This window comes from Natator depressus, chromosome 8, assembly GCF_965152275.1.
Source record: "Natator depressus isolate rNatDep1 chromosome 8, rNatDep2.hap1, whole genome shotgun sequence".
Taxonomy (NCBI): Eukaryota; Metazoa; Chordata; order Testudines; family Cheloniidae; genus Natator; species Natator depressus.
The window spans coordinates 74,772,683-74,789,323 of NC_134241.1; the positions used below are offsets into that span (position 1 = coordinate 74,772,683).

Below are 16,641 nucleotides of genomic sequence, written 5' to 3' on the forward strand. Positions count from 1 at the left end.
TTGTTGCACTCCCAGATAAAATCTAACACCCCCGGAGGAAAGGTGTAATATCTGTCACAAAGATTTCTCTTTTCGGTACACAATACTTGGGCTTTTCTTTTTTTGAAGAATTACGTTCATGACTGATCACTCAACACCTTGTTGTCTCTGATTGCAGAAAACCCACCTTATAAATATATGATAACCACCCTGTAATAAGGAGTGTGACAATTTACTTCACAGTGCATTTCAGGCTGCTAATTGATCGTTTCAGTCCAGGGACTATGCGGAATAAATTATAGCCATCAAAAGGATATCACAGTTCATTTTGGTAGAATGGTTTCCATGTCACTTCTTGTTCGTCTTTTGCCCAATAGCTGCATTAGCCCCATGTGTTGTTGTTTTGTTATTACGAGCTGTTTCCATGTCAGAGATGCAAATCTGAGAATGAACACTAGAGGCCGCTCTATTTGCATACTTCTACCAAGATTAGCCGCTGGGTCTGCCTACACCAGCCAAAGAGTAAGAAGGTTTGACTCAGAAACCTCACAACTAAAAGGCTTTGAATCATTTGGAGAAGGCCAGTTGGATTTACAAGAGAGTAAGTACTAAATATCCTTTACTACCATCCAGGTTAGCGAGAGTTACAAGGGACGCATAAATTTGCCATAGACTTTTGAGAACGATCATGATTTTCCCCTCCCATTATGAATTACAGCTTTATTGTCTGATCAAAAGAGTGGGTGTGTGGATCTTATCATTGGGCTACCGTAAACTATTCGATAAAAGCTGTTTTTATTTCTTCCCTTCCAGTCTTTTCTCTCCCTCCCCGCTGTAAATTAATAAAAGATATACTAATCAGTTTATCACCTACGATCAAAGATTCAAGTTACCACAAATGCAGGGAAAGGAATAAGGGGGGAAAAAAAGGAACTAAAGTGTTGAAACTCACGATCACATAGCCACAGAAAATGCTTACATATACTATTTGTATGATTACATGTATATGTATCCTTTATTCTCTATAGTTTTTGCCCTTTTATAAATGATGGGTTGCAGAAAACATGTTATAAACTAACTCGTAATATACAAAAAACTTCACTAAAATCCGTGAATAATCTGAGTTAAACCCATAGTGGCCCAGAAATTCAAGATCTCTTAATTCTCTTCGCAAATCACTATCTGCATGTTGCAGTATTTGTGGTACCGGAATTCACCTACTCTTTTCAATCCTCTCTAGTGCCCCTACATCTATCGGTGAGGTAGACTATAGCAGGTCAGGGCTGATCAAGAGCGAAATTGAGCGGTTCTGGCAGGCTCGTGAGTGAAGTAGGGACTCTTGTCAGTAAGAGAGGCTGAAGTCGGTCCATTTGTATTTTGTACATCATTTCTTTATTACCTTACACTCGTTGTTCCGTGCTCGACCACGTCTTAGAACAAGACTGTTTCATACACAGTGAGGAGGCAGGGGAATTTCTCTCCCCGGTTTGCTCTGGCCTAATGAAATGGTTTGATTAAAAAAAATAAGAAAAAGGGCGCGCTGAAAGACTCTTCTCTCCCCGTCTTCCCTCAAAATTGCTTCTAAGTAAAGCTTTTTCAAAGATCGAAGGGCCTGATCCTGCCGTCTTTGCACCAATGGGAGTTTGCCTCCCATCGTGAGAATTTTGCCTGAGTGAGATCTGCAGGATTGAGTTCACAGTGTGCTCAGAATCTCCCTTCATCCTCAGCACATAAATGGAAGCACAAATAGGAGGATCTCTGACATGGCACACAGAAGCAATCCATAGTATGGTCCAGTCTTGAATTTCTTAGTCAGACAAAACCTGCACTGACTTCATTATTTGTATTAACACCTGGTTCAAAAGGGCTTTTACCATCTGGCAGGTAAATAAGTGACAACAATTGCCCAGGTACATAAATACCTCTCCAATTTTACAAGTCAGGCTGAACAGAGATGATCCTTACCTAGATTATAAGATCCTCAGGGAAGGGACTTCATTTTTTATTTGCCTGTAACACACCGATCTGTTTTATGTCCCTATTTACAAAAAATAATAATATCAGCAATAACAGAAACTCAAATTATAAATCCTCAGGCTGTAGGCATTTTTACATTGTTTTTATAAAATCATTTACTCTTTATTTACAGAAGTAGTAAAAAGTACTTTGATCAGTTTTGTGCACTTATTTGCACTTTCACTCCAACTGCAATTGTGCAGGCCAGTATTTGTCACTGTGGTGTAGGCCATTTCTGGTAGCAATAATAATTCTATTTTTATAAGTTAACAATATTTCAAAATGTGGATATTTGTGAAATAAAATTTTTAAATGTAGTTTACCAGTTGTATTTAGATTAAGATTAGGACTCCATGTATAGACATCCTACCTTTTAATGCTTTATTGAGATCAGCTAAAGACTGATTTATGAACTGATGTAGTCCTACCATGCAGCATATGATTTATGTGATGTATCCTAAAAAATACATATTTATTAAAATCTTACAGATGATATAGCATATCTCAGGATTAAAATATATTGGTTATGACTATGTCGGGCTTGATCCTGCAATATTACTAAAGAAAAACTCCCATTGCCTTCAAAGATGATGTTTGGCAGAGATAAAAGGAGAAGAAGCTGGAAGGTGCATCCTCGCTGACACCTCTCCTGCAATTCTCTGAGAAGCCCTCCTCAGTGACAAGCCCCTCACATATATCCCCCATAAGACTCTCAGAGCCCAATCACTTTTCAGTATGCAGAATCCTACCAAATCCCATACGCCATTGTCAAACACCTTGCCTGGCTGCCAGAACTCTTCCCTCTTTCAGTGGCAAATGCTCCCAGTTAAACCCATCAGATGCAAACATTTTCTCATGAGGTGTTGCCGACATGGCTAGTGGGGGCAGGTGAAGTTTGCGTTTGAGTTTTCTATTCTGAGTGACCTCAGCTACTCCTCTGCCCCCAAGGATTCTCTCCTGAGTTTCCATGAGGTTCTATTTTGTCACTTCTCTTCAATGTATATATGAGACTACTAGGGGAGATAGTTGATGCACAGATTATAAGGCCAGAAGGGACCCCTGTGATCATCTAGTCTGGTGACCAGATAGCAAGTCTGAAGAATAGGGACCCTTCTGGGGGGAGAGGTATAGTTGCCCCTATATTGGGATGGTCCCAATAATATCAGGATGTCTGATAATCCTAAATCTGACCTCAGTTAGTGAGGATTTTGATGCTGATGTGCTTCCAGTAAGTAGGTTACACCCAGCTCTGTGTCTCCAGTTAATAAGCCTGTGTGCTGGAGTTGAACAATCCAGCCAGTGCAGTGTTTGGCAATCCTTTGGATGAGGGTTATCTGGCTAAAATTAAATCCTTATCAGATTTAGGTAATGCCTATAGGCTGCGGAAAAAACAGAAGAAATGGTTTATCCCGGTGAACCTACTCTATGCAGGCACAATGAGTAGCCCATGCACAGTCCACTGCAGGATTGGGGCCTATGTCTGACCCCCTCATTTGTGGGCACTTGCCTGCCATTTGTCAGCCAAGCATGTAACTTGGCCTCCAGCAGCTTCTAGCTATCCAGGTAGCGGCACTGGCGAGACTCGCCATGTTTTTCATCTCTGCTTGGAAAAAATGTCGGGACTTTCTCTTTTGGATGAGGGCCTTGTTAGTTACCCAACCCTGTCACCTAACGACTGGGTTACTGATATGTGAGACAGTAGCCGAAGGCCATTCAGACATTTCAGCTGGTGCAGAATGTAGCCATCTGTATGTTTCATGGTACTTCCCACATAAAGCAAACTATACCCATGCTCTGTGATCTGCACTGGCTTCCATTTAGTTTCCCAGTCCAGTGTAAGGTGTTTTTCTACTTCCAGCACCCATAGTGTCTTGTGCTCTGGATATTTTAGAAACTACCTCTATCCTCATATGATAATGCAGGTTATGATCAGCTAAAGCACTGGAGTTTACAGCTCCTGATTTAAATCAGAGATTGTCAGTGGCTTCAATAGATGAGTCTTCAGCTATGGTACCCACCTTTCCCCCAGGGTCCAGTAGAGTCTACATTTGTTGCCATTCAGCTCACCTGACAAGGCCTATTGGTTTACCCAGGCTTTCCCTGGGGCAGGACTGTTGATCAAGCAGGGGCTTAGAGAGGGCTGAAGGAAAGGAATTTGCTTGTGGACGGTAGGATTTTTTTTCTGGATAGTGACCCGCCCTAAAAAAGTGTTCTTCTAATGACTGTAATGGTGCCCTAGAGCTGCTTTTTTATAAATTAAAAAATAAGGCCTTTCTACACAAGAAGGTTGTACCACTTAAGCTATACCAGTATAGTTAATGCAGTACTGTCACCCTACTGTAGACAGTTATATGGGTATAAAGGTTGGGCACAGCTGATCCTGTACGGGAAAGTTTACTTCTCTCTGCATGACACATATTTTGATTTTCTTGTTGGCCCTTAATACTATTTTGAAACAGTTGCTTGCCCCTGTACCACCAGTGTGGTTCATCTTCACTCTCATGAAGGACATACCGGGTAGTACAAATATCTAAGCAGTGCCCCAGTGATAGATGATTCTAAATAAATGCAAACAGCAGAGACGCTGGATTGTCAGAAGCCCCAGAATTGTTCCTTTCCCCAGCAATGACACTGCAGAGCCTGTAGGACGCTATATGTCCTCTCAGGGAAAAGGCCTGAGCAGGGTTTGAGTTGGCTGGTAGCACATCCTTAGGAGGTATAATTTAACCAGTGCTGAACACCAGCACCGGGCCAGTGCATCACTCAGTCCCACCTAAGCTTTGTTTATAGAGGTGCATTGGCTTCCTAGGGGCCCTCTGCACAGGACTCTGTTTCTCCTGTTCTCATCATTTCCCATGCGGCATTTCTTTTGAAATAATAGTTTACATACGCTCACAACAGCATCTTTAATTTGGCTAAACTCCGGGTGTGTTCACAACTCATCTTGAAAATATCCAGAGGCTTTTCTGCTGCATAGCAGAGTCCTCTGGTGCCTGGTTACAACCTAGCGAAGGGGTGGTCGAAGTTTAAAGAATAGCCCACGTGGCAGGAGCTCCCCCCTGGCACCCTAGTTTTCGACATGGAGTTGAGGGGAGACCACAGGTCCCACCATGCAGGGGCCCATCGTGCGGCCTAGGGGCTCACCTGCTAAGTTCAGCGCGGCTCCTGAAAGGCTGGGGCCGGTAGCTCCACCTGGTCTCCCCATTGCAGATGAAGGTGGCTTCGCTCTGCTCCCTTTTACACCTAGGTGAGGGGCCACCCACGGCCGGGGAAGGGGGAGGCGAACAGCCAGACACCCACCCACGCCTGCGGGGAGCCCGTGAAGCGCCTCCCGTCCACCGTGGGGGTGGGGGGAGCCCCCTGGGAGATGTCGTTTTCTGAGCGTTTCCAGCGGAACAGAGATGCGGGGAGAGAGAGAGAGAGGCTGGGAGGAGCTAATTGCTTTAATTGGCCGCCACGCCATTAAAATTTCTTTTTGTAAGTGCGGCGCTTATTGTGAGAACACCAGTCCCCACCCCCCGCGAAAGGACGCTCGGGAGGCGCGCGGGCCCGGCTACATCAATTATTCAGTCCTCGCTCCCGCTCTCCCGTGTAAACAAATCTCTCAGCCGGCCCGGCGCGCGGCCTGCTCCTCCCTCGCTCCCTCCCAGCGCCCGCAGCCGGCCGAGAGCGGCCTCCCTCAGGGCTGGCTGGGGGCGGGGGCTTTCCCTCTCTCCTAGGGCCGGCGGGGGAGCTGCAGGCTCGAGCTCCGTTTGACCGGGCGGCTCGCCAGCTTCGGGGAGGAGCAGAGCTGCTGCAGGACGCAGCCGGGCCGCCGCGGCTCTCTCTCTGCTCGCCGGCTTCCCGCCGTGGCAACTGCCCCGCGCTGGGGTGGGGCGGTCTGTATTTCCCCCTCCCTTGCGGGGCTGCTCTCCTCCCACCCCGTAGCTATGGGCCCCGGGCCCCACAGCTGTGCTAGCTCGGCAGCGGGGGCTGACATTTTCCAAGGGCCGGGGCAAGGAGACGTGACGGGCCAGTCGGAGTGATTGAGTCGGGTTTCCCTGTGCAGAGGCTCCCCCCACCCTGGTCCCGCGGAGGGTGGTGGCAGGAGCGGGGTAAGATCAGGCTAGCGCGGGTTGCTCTCAGACACGGTGCTATGAATGTTTCCCAGGCACAACAGAAGCACGTCGGCTGATCCCCTCCACCGCGTGTAAAGACAAGCGATAATACTATCCAGGGGGAGAGTATCCAGAGAACTGAGCATCAAACCCATCTGACTCCACTATTTCGTCTCGAAATAGTGATTGTGATGAGGAGAAAATGGTGAAGAAGCGAATGGGTAAGAGCAGCCGGTAGACAATCTCTTTGGGGACACACACACACTCTTTTTTTTTTTTTAAACATTTACGAGTGTAAAAACTAAAAAGCAGCAGTTTAAGTCAATACTTCAAAGATTTTCGGGAGCGAAAGGGACACTAACAAAAGAAAGTGTCTGAATAACAAACACATCGTTCTGCCGGCGAGTTTTAAGACATTTTAAGTATAAAGAATAAATGACGTGGCAATCATTCCCCCCCCCCCAACTTAGCTGCTCTCTGATTCAGATGTGAGGGTGAAATCTTGCTAACAGCTCGTGTATCTGTATATTTAATTGCGACCTGGCTGCATGTTCCTGTTGAGGAAGGATGCAGATGACAAGTGAATATATAAAAAACAGTTGACAAAAACAGGAAAGAAATAACTGACAGATGAAAAGACAGTCAATGTGGAGCTAACAGGCAAAAGCATCAGTACAAAGTCACATACCTTCTCAGAGGAGCAGTAGTTTGTTTTATTCCAGATCTTCAGAGTTTTATCTACTGTCGGTGTGATGGGGGAGAGAGGAGCTAATGTGCCCTGTTTAGGATACAAACATGCAGATTAGATCAGACTTCTGACACCATGTTTCACTCAAGACTTCAAACAGAGGAATAAAACAGACTTCCCCCACTGAGGAAAAGGAAAATAAAACATAAAAAAATCCAAGACTTTATAAGGTTGTTTTTTTTTTACTTGTTTAAACATAACCGTTTTACATATACCTATACTTAGATACCTAGAGTTCATTGGGATCAGTGGCTCTCTGTTATATTCGCACAAGCTTAATGTGTTGCTCTCGAATTGAGATGAAGTTCAAATGGAGGCCTTAAACTTTCCGTTTCTATTGTTTAAAGGTTGGGACGTTGGGAGAATATAGCCCAGGTCCCATTTTTCATCGCTTTTGTATTACTTTAGGTTTTCAATGAGACAAGTGTAATTACTAGGCATTTAACTTTTTGCCAGGCTCTTTCATTATGGCTTTGCAGTTGCACCTCGCTTTTAGAGAAGTAATAACATTCACAGTCAGGGGCAAATCCTGTTAATGAACAAATTAAAGTTCAAACAGTTATTCAAGTTCACAGCCCTGCTCGCTGCTCCTTGAATAAGAGTTATACATGTTACTTTCTCTCGGAATCTATCCCCCCTTTTATTACTTTTTAAGCTTTTAATAAACACAGCCGGGCTATATCTGCCGTTCCCAGCCTCTAAAGCTCCCTCCAGTGCTGGAGGGAGCCTTAATCCGACCTTAATTTGGTAACTTTTGTAAAACATATAAAAGCTGGGGTACAACCAGCTTTATGCGCTCCAATGATTATATAATAGTGAAACAAGCCCAAGGGAAGTCCCCCCTCTTTTCCTGGACTCCCCATGCCCCTTTGCTGGTTGCTTTATCCCCTCCCCCCATTTGCAGTGAAATTCTAATTACTCCCTCAAATTCCTAGGGAGAAACTGGGATTTCAGAAACTGGACTTGGAGTTTTCTGGGCAGATGGGGAGCAGGTGCCCCAGGGCAAGGGCCGGTCTTTCTCTCCAGGCATCTGCCTCTCTGTGTGGTGCAGTCTGGGCGGTCTGTCTGTGCAGTCTGATCGATTTGGGTTGCCTGGCTCCTGTCTGGTCGGTCGGCCTGCCTGCCTAGCCAATCTTATGCAGCCGATCTGTCCTCCCTGGTCTATTTTATCTCTCCAGTGTCTCACCTATGTGGCCAGTGGCTGCTCTGGGCCGGCGGGTCAGGACTCCTCCCCGAGGGGGGTCTGTATCAGGCCTACAAGTCGCAGGAATTGCAAAGGCGTAGCTTGCCCGTCTGTCACAGCCAGAGCCCTTCTCCGAGCCCCTGCCCAGCGATCGGAGGGAAGAGGCGAGCTCGCTGTTTGCCAACACACTACGCAGAGCTTCCTGCGGCTGTCCTGAGCAGCCTGTCTACAAATGGGAACCAAGCGCCGTTCACCGAGCTCCCTTTCCTGCTCGCATCGCTTCCTCCTCCCCCTGCCTTCCAATCTTTCTCAATTAAAGTGTCTGCCGGCCCCTAGGCATTAGCATATATGAATCCTAATTCCCCTTGTCAATGGCTGCCCGGCCTAGGGAGCCCGGAGCCTGCGTCCTTCCAGGTGGTGCGCAGGGAGCTGCTCCATGCGAAGGACAGACCCTGCAGCCCCGCTGGTCCGGGCGCTCAGCGCTTTCCCCCGCTTTCAACCGCAATTGTCAAATTCCACTCCTTTGTTTTACTCTCCCTCCCAAAAGTTCAAGGCAGAGCCGATGCAAAGCGCTAGCTATGTACAAATCGAGGAGATCACACTCCCCATTATCTACCTCCTGGCGAGTGTTTGATTTGTGACATCAAAAGCTTATCAAGACAAGCCTACAAAAAGCACCTCGCGTAGGCTGGGCTGAGCGTAGAGGAGAGTGATCTCGCTGGTTTGGATGGTCTCCCTTCTCCAGAGGTGGGGTAGCAGGGGTGCTTAAAACTGTATTGACTGCCACAGCAAATTAAATTGCTGCACTGAAGAGAGCTAGTGGCCAGGGCCTGGCTGACTGCTAGCTCTCCGGCTGGTAGCATAAAGATTTTCCTGACCTGCACCCGCAGGGCAATATTGGGGGTCTGGCCGGCCGGACAGAAGGGGCTTAATTGCCATGCCTTGTTTTTGTGTGTGTGGTTGAGGGTTATATGGAGGCCCTGAGTCCTCGCAGTCATCTGCTCCGAGTGGTTTGATATAATCACCATGACAACTGCAATCTATGAGCATACAAATAATAGAGATGAAATAGACAAAAGATTAGCATGCCATGAAAAGTACAATAAGTTTCTTATTTAGCATTTAGATAACTGTCTTTCCTTCGGAGCAGGCTTCAAAGTTGAACCCAGTTTAGACCAAGAGGATTAATTCTTTCTCCGGCATGCTTCATTGAATCTCTCATTACCAAACTTTGTCTGTATTGATGTTAGATTTGATTGAAGATTAGAGCATTTAGCAAATCTTGCTTTTCTGCATGTATCAGGCCTTTTCAAGCACAACCCGCCCTGCCCAGTGGTCAATACCCTTACTTTTATCCAGTGTCTGCTTCATTTAAACTTAATCAACTCCATCAATGAACTGGAACAGGGAAACGTCCCTGCGGTGAGAATGTTGTGCTTTTCTTAGATAATTCTTTGCTCCCTTTCCCAATCCGTTGGCGTTAAACCTAAAATTGCACTCTGATGAACTTAATCAATATGATAATGACAATTGGGGCTGAATGGCTCTGCTAGGGCTCAAAGTGGAAAAGGTAGATGGCTGGGCCCATTACCCAAAACAACTTCTCTTGTCTCTCCTTTTCTTTTGTGTGAGCTACTCCTATCGTTCTTTCTTTCTTTCCTTCCTTTTCCCTCCCCCTCCCTGACGCTGAATACTGCTCATGCTGGAAAATGATGCATCTTGGTGAGGAAAAGTGAAGCAGACCGATTGGCTCTGTGAATTATCTGGCTTGTTGCAGTGAATTATTTGCACTGTTTCCTTTACCAGTCAACAAGTTTCTGAGGTATAGTACAGATCAATCAAAGCTGACAGAGCGCATGTGAAGCTTTTACTGTGTAAATCTGGGCCTCTTGTCCTGGCTTCGTTGGCACTGGCATCTGTATATCATTTTTATACTGCTACCAGTAGAGCAATTTCAAAAGTATTTGCAAGGAAAATGTATGTCCCCATCTGTTCCTGGAATCATAAATGTGCCACTTTCGGAGGGTTTTCACTGGTAATCATATCTTTAATGATGAACAAACTTGTGATATATACCTTTCCATAAAATGGGGTTTTCTTCACTTTATTGTGATTGGCTAGGATAAATAGCTTTTCCATATGTTAGGGAGATAAAATATAAGATTAGCAGGGCTCGTTTGTTTGATCATAAACAACAGAAAAAAATCATTCCAAATACTCTTTAAACAGAAACAACTACAGAATTAAGTTGCATTAATTGGCTATCTATGGCCCACCACTAAGGGGTAAACAATTGCCTCCCTGGAAATGACATATTTTAAAATAAGATTATAGTGTTTTGTTCATTATTCTGAATGATAATGCATTCGCTGATTTTAAATATTTGATTATTTTAATTTTTGATGCATTTTTGTGTTTTCAGATTTTTTATTTTGCAGGTTTACTTTTGATAGCAATCACAATAGCACAAAGGGTGCTATTTAGTAAGTTGCCACGTGTATATTTAGAAAGCAGATGGGGGGGGGCAGTCTTTGCATGCTATTGTTGTAAAGGTTCCTCAATAAGAGTGCTTGAAATGTAAATATTAAATTTTTAAACCAGCCAACCTTTTGCACTTGTTGGGAGTGTTGAATAAAGAATAAAGGGAGTCTTTTTAATTTTGTTGCACTTCATGCTTAAGGTAATGTTATACATGTCATATGAAATTTACAGGTTCAATTGGGAAACTTACCCAGAGTCCATGATGGTGTCTCTGTTTAATGAACTACCCTGGCTGTTGTGTGAGAACCATTTTGATTTTATTACTAGTAGTGATACTGCTTTTCAACCTTGGTATGTATGTGTATTTTAATATATGCATTTCTGTGTATAAAGAGCAGTATTCTCTTCAGTATTACAGAGAATGTTAACTATTTGAAGACCTAAATAGAAACACTATCATAAATTCCAAACAGCAGTGAAAAGGATCATGAGATATGTGTTTATCTCTCTGTGTCTTTTTGTTTATATCTATACATGATCACAGACATGCACAGAGCACATGCATACATTTTCTGCTGTGATGTGTACTGATTGATGCATAAGCACAGACTGCAGGGAAACATTCATTGTTTACAGTGTTGCTTGGAATTTCTTACAGGAAGCTGTCCTCTGTCTCGGAAGATTCAGCAGAAAGACTGGTAGCTATAGAGTATGTGTGATGGTAGACAGTGTAATATACTGGGAATCATCATACAGTTCTTAAATTATGCTAAACCAGAAATGGTGTGTCATCACTAATATACATAATGTTAAAAGTGTACTGCATTTCCCACCATTGAATAGTATCTTTACACTACGAGATAGCTATTGAGCAACTATAGGATCTACTGATCTCCTAATAGGTAGAGATTTGCGCTCCTAACTACCATCAATACGGAAAAAAGTTAAACACTTAAATCCATCACATAGTGAACACCCAAGGCTAGATAAACATCTTTACACCTTTATGTAGACAAGCTTTAAACACTCGATTTTCTTTATTTCTGTAAGCATTGCAGAACCATAGAACACACTGCATTTATTTAACACCTTTGATCATCTCACCTGCATTCTGCCCTCTGATCTACCTTAGCCAAGACCACTTCTAATGCTCTATAGCTCTGAGCAGCTTTGAGATAACAGCCATTTTTGCCAAAAGAACCTGACATAAACATTCATTTATCCTTCCTCTCTCTCCCCACCTCCCAAAAACCAGTGGGATTTAGAATCGTACTGATGCAAAGTCCAGGACTGGCATTATTCGGTTCTGAATCAGGATCAGATTTGATGAATTAAACCATCAGGGGAAAAAAAACCACTTGCTAAATCTCATTGGAGGGCTAGGATTCCGGGCCTTCTAGTGATATAGATGCTGCAACTTGTCTTGTCTTGGCAGGTAACGTGATATTGGACCCCAGAACTGTGACTATCCCTGTTTACAGAGAAGTTCCTTTAAATCACTTTTAGAGCCTTTAAAGTAGTTTTAAAACTAATTAAAATGTTTCTTTTCCACCAGTAATTGTAACTGTCTAGCACAACCTGCCCTCCGAGATAGGAGGATGGGGTATTTGTATCAACATAGATTTTAAATTTTAAGAGATTTCCTAAAAGAGTTTTAATCTAGTATTTGGCATGAAGGAAGCACCTGTGCTATGAAAGGGTATCAACACACTTGGGATAGTCCCCTTACTTCAGTGGTGAAGCCAGAAAGGCCAATTCTGCCCTCACTGAAGTCAAGGGGAGCAGGAGCTATGTTGGTGTGATTGCCATTTTCAGTACACATTATTCAGGCAAAACCATTTAGTGAAAATGTGGAAGGGAGAAGTGAAGGAAAAAAACCCCCATAGAAATAAGTGAAATGTGGGCCTAATCTCTCTTCCAGCGAACTCAATGAGAGGAGGAAGATTGGAGGAATCACGTTGGACCCCTCAGTTATTTTTGTTGTTCAGTCATACAATGTAAGATTAAAATGAACCAATTTAGGGCCAAATTCTGTCCTGAGGTGTATGTGCATTGGCTTTCATTTGGTGTGTCTCTGGGGCCAGAACTGGGCCTTACATTTGTTTGTTTAGCTGCTGTTTGAATTTGCAACTTAATGCATTTATTAGACTGTTTTCACAGTGGACTACACTGTTGCAGTACGTGTCATGCTTGTCATGTGTCTATCTAAAGCTTTCCAACGTGATGTGTTTTTAAACATTTAGGGCCAGATCCTTCATTCTCTTTAAGTTGACTTCACTGGAATTTTAACAGGAAATGCAGGACAATCACGTGCTAATTCTCTATTCGTTATATTCACACACTTGTAACTTGGCTATTTCTAAACCAAATTTTATTGGACCAGCCAAAGGCTTATTACTTAGGCACAACTCAGCTGGACATTTGCTTGAATAAAGAGTGCAGGATCAGGCCAAAGTCACTGGCAAATCTGACATGTTAAAAATAAACCTGTTATTTGAATTGCCAAATAATAATAATAATCAGAAAGTGTTAAAATGTGAAAACACCTTTTTTCACATTCCCAGGGCCCAACCCTACAAGTACTTTACATCCAGAGCTCCCTTTCATTTCAAGCCAAGAGCTCTCATTCAAACCATGTCACTAAGTCAATTTTTAAAGAGCAAAATAGAATTTATATTGATGTCTACACACACACAGCATCTTTGGGCTGGGAATAAGCATGTCATTTTTTACAGAAATGTCTGTAAATAGATTTTCATAATGAAAGTGCTTAACCTACTTAGTAGCTCCCAGCCCTCAATACTTTGTGCAGCCAGCACCCTAATTGACTTAAAGAGGAGGTTGGGTTGCACAGTGAATGCAGAATTGGGTCCCACAACTAATGCATAGCTTCAGTACATATATCAAGATTTTACCTCACCTCCTAGGTGTTCTGGGTATGTAGATTTGATTTTTTTTTTCTTTCAGCAGTACACTGGCAAATAGCTTATATTTGACACTATATGGTGCTTAGTGGCTTATTGAACTGAATGTTTATTGGCACAACAGTGGCTCCAATTAACTCAATTGGCATTAAAATTGAAGTTATGAACATTTCTATTGTTTCCTTTGTAATTCAATCCAAATTAATTAATGTACCCTAAATTATTGTTGTATAAAAAACTAATTGCACTTTGACATTGTGCAAAAAGCATTTCTGTTCTCTAAGTAAACAACATTGATTTAGAGGCAGTGAATCTATTTTGGCATATTTAATATCCTAATGGTCTCGTTTTATTCTTGACTTTAGTTTTACAGGGGATATCCCTCCTATATTGTGGAAAGAATATAAGATGAGCTTCACAATTTCATTGTGGTTGCTTTCATATGCAGGAAGCTTTTCAGTTTAAGAGAAAATATGAATCTGACTTTCATATAACACAAATATTGTAAAAGCAGTATCTGTGTGTCAGCATTTCTGTGTATATTTTAAAGGGTAAGTAAAAACCGCTTAAGAAATAAATTTATATTTTTGTTTTAAGATTATTGTCGAACCCCTCTTTTTTGTATGCTAAGAAAACCAAATTGGGATTAATAAAATTCAGGGGCTGTAGTTAATGCTGTTAAAAGCAGAGGGCAGACATTTACACTGCAATGCATTACTTATTAGATAAATCTTAAACAGTTTTAAAAAAAATCTTGTACAAAAGTGATCTTAAGGAATTCAAGAAACACTGTTGCAAGCTTTGATCCTGCACTTCCTAGGCAGCCAAACGTCCCTCTGAAATCAACTGAAGCCCAGTGAAGTCAATGGGAATTTTGGCTGTGTAAAGACAGCAGGATCTCCAGCCCAGAGCCTCTACAGTTAAGAGATCACTTTGAACTAGATGATTTTGTACAATTGATATGTGAATAGAATTATTTGGTATTTTTATGCGGGTTAGGGGAATATTACAAAGAAGAGGAGGGGGAAATGATACATTTCCCATTCATCATTTAAAAAGTAATACCAAAACCGTGACTTCACTTTTTCTTCAAAAGACATTGTGCAAAAAACTAGTTGGCCAATGGCCCATCTCTGATGAAGCAATGTGAGCAGTTATATTGTCCTTAGATTTGATTCCATGGAGAAGGACTGATACACTGCTGATATAGAATTCCATTAGAAGATTTCTCTTTTTGGCTGTCAATTACTGCTCCATCCCCAAAACTAAGGGGGCCTGCTGTTCACTGGATTTAGCATAATCACCTGCCACAATCTGAACTGTTTAGGAGATTTTAGGGATCATTTCCTCAGAGTTAATTCAGAAACTAAGCATAAAGATAAAAAGTCCTTGTAGCATCTGAAAATACCTGTGTGATGGAGAAGAAAAAGAGAGGGAAATGGACCGGCCTTCTTTGTGGTCAAATAGAAGACATAGGGTGAAATACTCACCCTCTTGAATGAGAACTTTGCCATTGACTTATCTGAGCCAAGATTTCACCTATGTTGTTTATAAAACTGGAACTATTAAATCTAGAAGCCCTGATCCTACTCCCAATTAAACCAGTGGGAAAACTCTCATTGGGAGTAGGGTCTGGCTTCAATTTTCAAACTCCATGTGATTCTGCTTTGAGTCAGTTTGTATGCTTGGCAAAGATCTGCAGCTCAGGGTTTCTTCCTCCTTCAAGAAGAGAACATGAATGTTTAAAAAATCATTTATTTAGCAACCATGGTCAACTCTCAAAAGAATGTTTGAAGGGCATTTACCCAGAGGAGGCGCCAGTCTCAGCTTAGACACCTGGCTGATCTTTAGGCCCACTACTTAAAACCCAAATTGTTAGGGGAGTAGTTTGCTACATTTTTGTCTTGCAGGGGGGTGGCCTGGCGGACACTCAGCCAAAAGGTCAGAGAGAATACTTCAGCAGGATTATCAGCATTTTCCTTAAGAGCAGCATTCAAAACGTTACAAAAGGGTGATACTAATAAAAACACCCCAGAGATGTTATTGGTGTTTCTAGCTTGTTAATATTCTTGCTTTGGTCCATGCCTTTAAACAAATCTTGCTGCTTCACGGTGTGTGTGTGAGTGAGGAACTTCAATCTTGGTTTAGTCTCTGAGGTTTCATGTCTTCAATTTAACAGTAGAGAGTGTTGTCCTCTCCTAGGGCTGGGAATTGCAGCGCTAATGCCTCTGAAGGTCACATAATTAGTGTGAAAGGAACATGCAGACTGACAGCTAAGGGAAGGAATGCAAAATAGCTTCCTTTCAGAAATATTCTCCTCTCAAACCACTGCTGGCTTCTTGGTGGCCATGGGGCTCTGGAAGGCTTGGCCAGATCCCCTAGAGTTTGTATTTCTCTCCCTGGAAATGCTTTAGAACCCTTTGGTTCCTTTTGTTGCAGACTTTGATGAAACTGTGATAATGGGACAAGAGGCTGGGTGTGGCCCCTATCCCTTGTGAGGTCTGCCAAACTTTATCTATACAGCTGTCAAGGAAAGACTCTAGGCAGCAGTTTCCAACTACAGATATGCCACCAGTGCTGCTGCTCTGGGTTGCCATCACAGCCAATGGGGGGCCTTTGTTCTGGGCCTCAGTGCCCCATCACCTGTATGCCTCCCGTTCAGTGATGCCATCTAACTACCCAACCTTCAGTGGAGCTTGGTTTCTGTGGTGATGGAGGGAGGAGGCCAAATTTAGAGTTGGGATAGGGAGAGGTTGGGTGGAAGGGAAGCACTGTCATCTTCAGATTAGGGACTGGAACCTTGACTGTCCCTTTGTCTGCTCCTCCAATAACTGTAGCATGATTTCTTTCATGCCTCTCTGAGTATGGAGCACCCTTTCTGAATGGGTCCATAAGGTCATGGTCCTCTCCTCCTTCAAATCCCTCCTCAGGTGCCACATCTTCTGACTGCAAGCAGTCGGCCACTTGGTGATCAGTAGGGCTAGAAACAAACCCAACACAGAGAGAGACAGAAGGGGATTTCATAGATTTTTAAAGCCAGAAGGGGCCATTAGATCATCTAGCTTGAAAGCTCCTGTATATCATAAAATTTCTTCCACTTTCTCTTATAGTGAGCCCAGTAGGTTGTGTCTGACTAAAGCATATTTTCCAGAAAGGCATTCTGTCAAGAAATGGAGAATCCACCACTTGCCTTGGTAGTTTGTTCCAATGGTT

General features: G+C 43.1%; 1 long non-coding RNA gene across 1 annotated transcript in view; it reads left to right on the forward strand.

Moving 5' to 3' along the window:
* The first annotated feature begins 525 nt into the window (after positions 1-525).
* Positions 526-16,641, forward strand: part of LOC141992901 (uncharacterized) — a 71,974-nt gene continuing 55,858 nt past the window's right edge. Inside the window, exon 1 of the long non-coding RNA XR_012640688.1 lies at positions 526-580. This is a non-coding gene — a long non-coding RNA (uncharacterized LOC141992901). The remainder of the gene's footprint in view (positions 581-16,641) is intronic.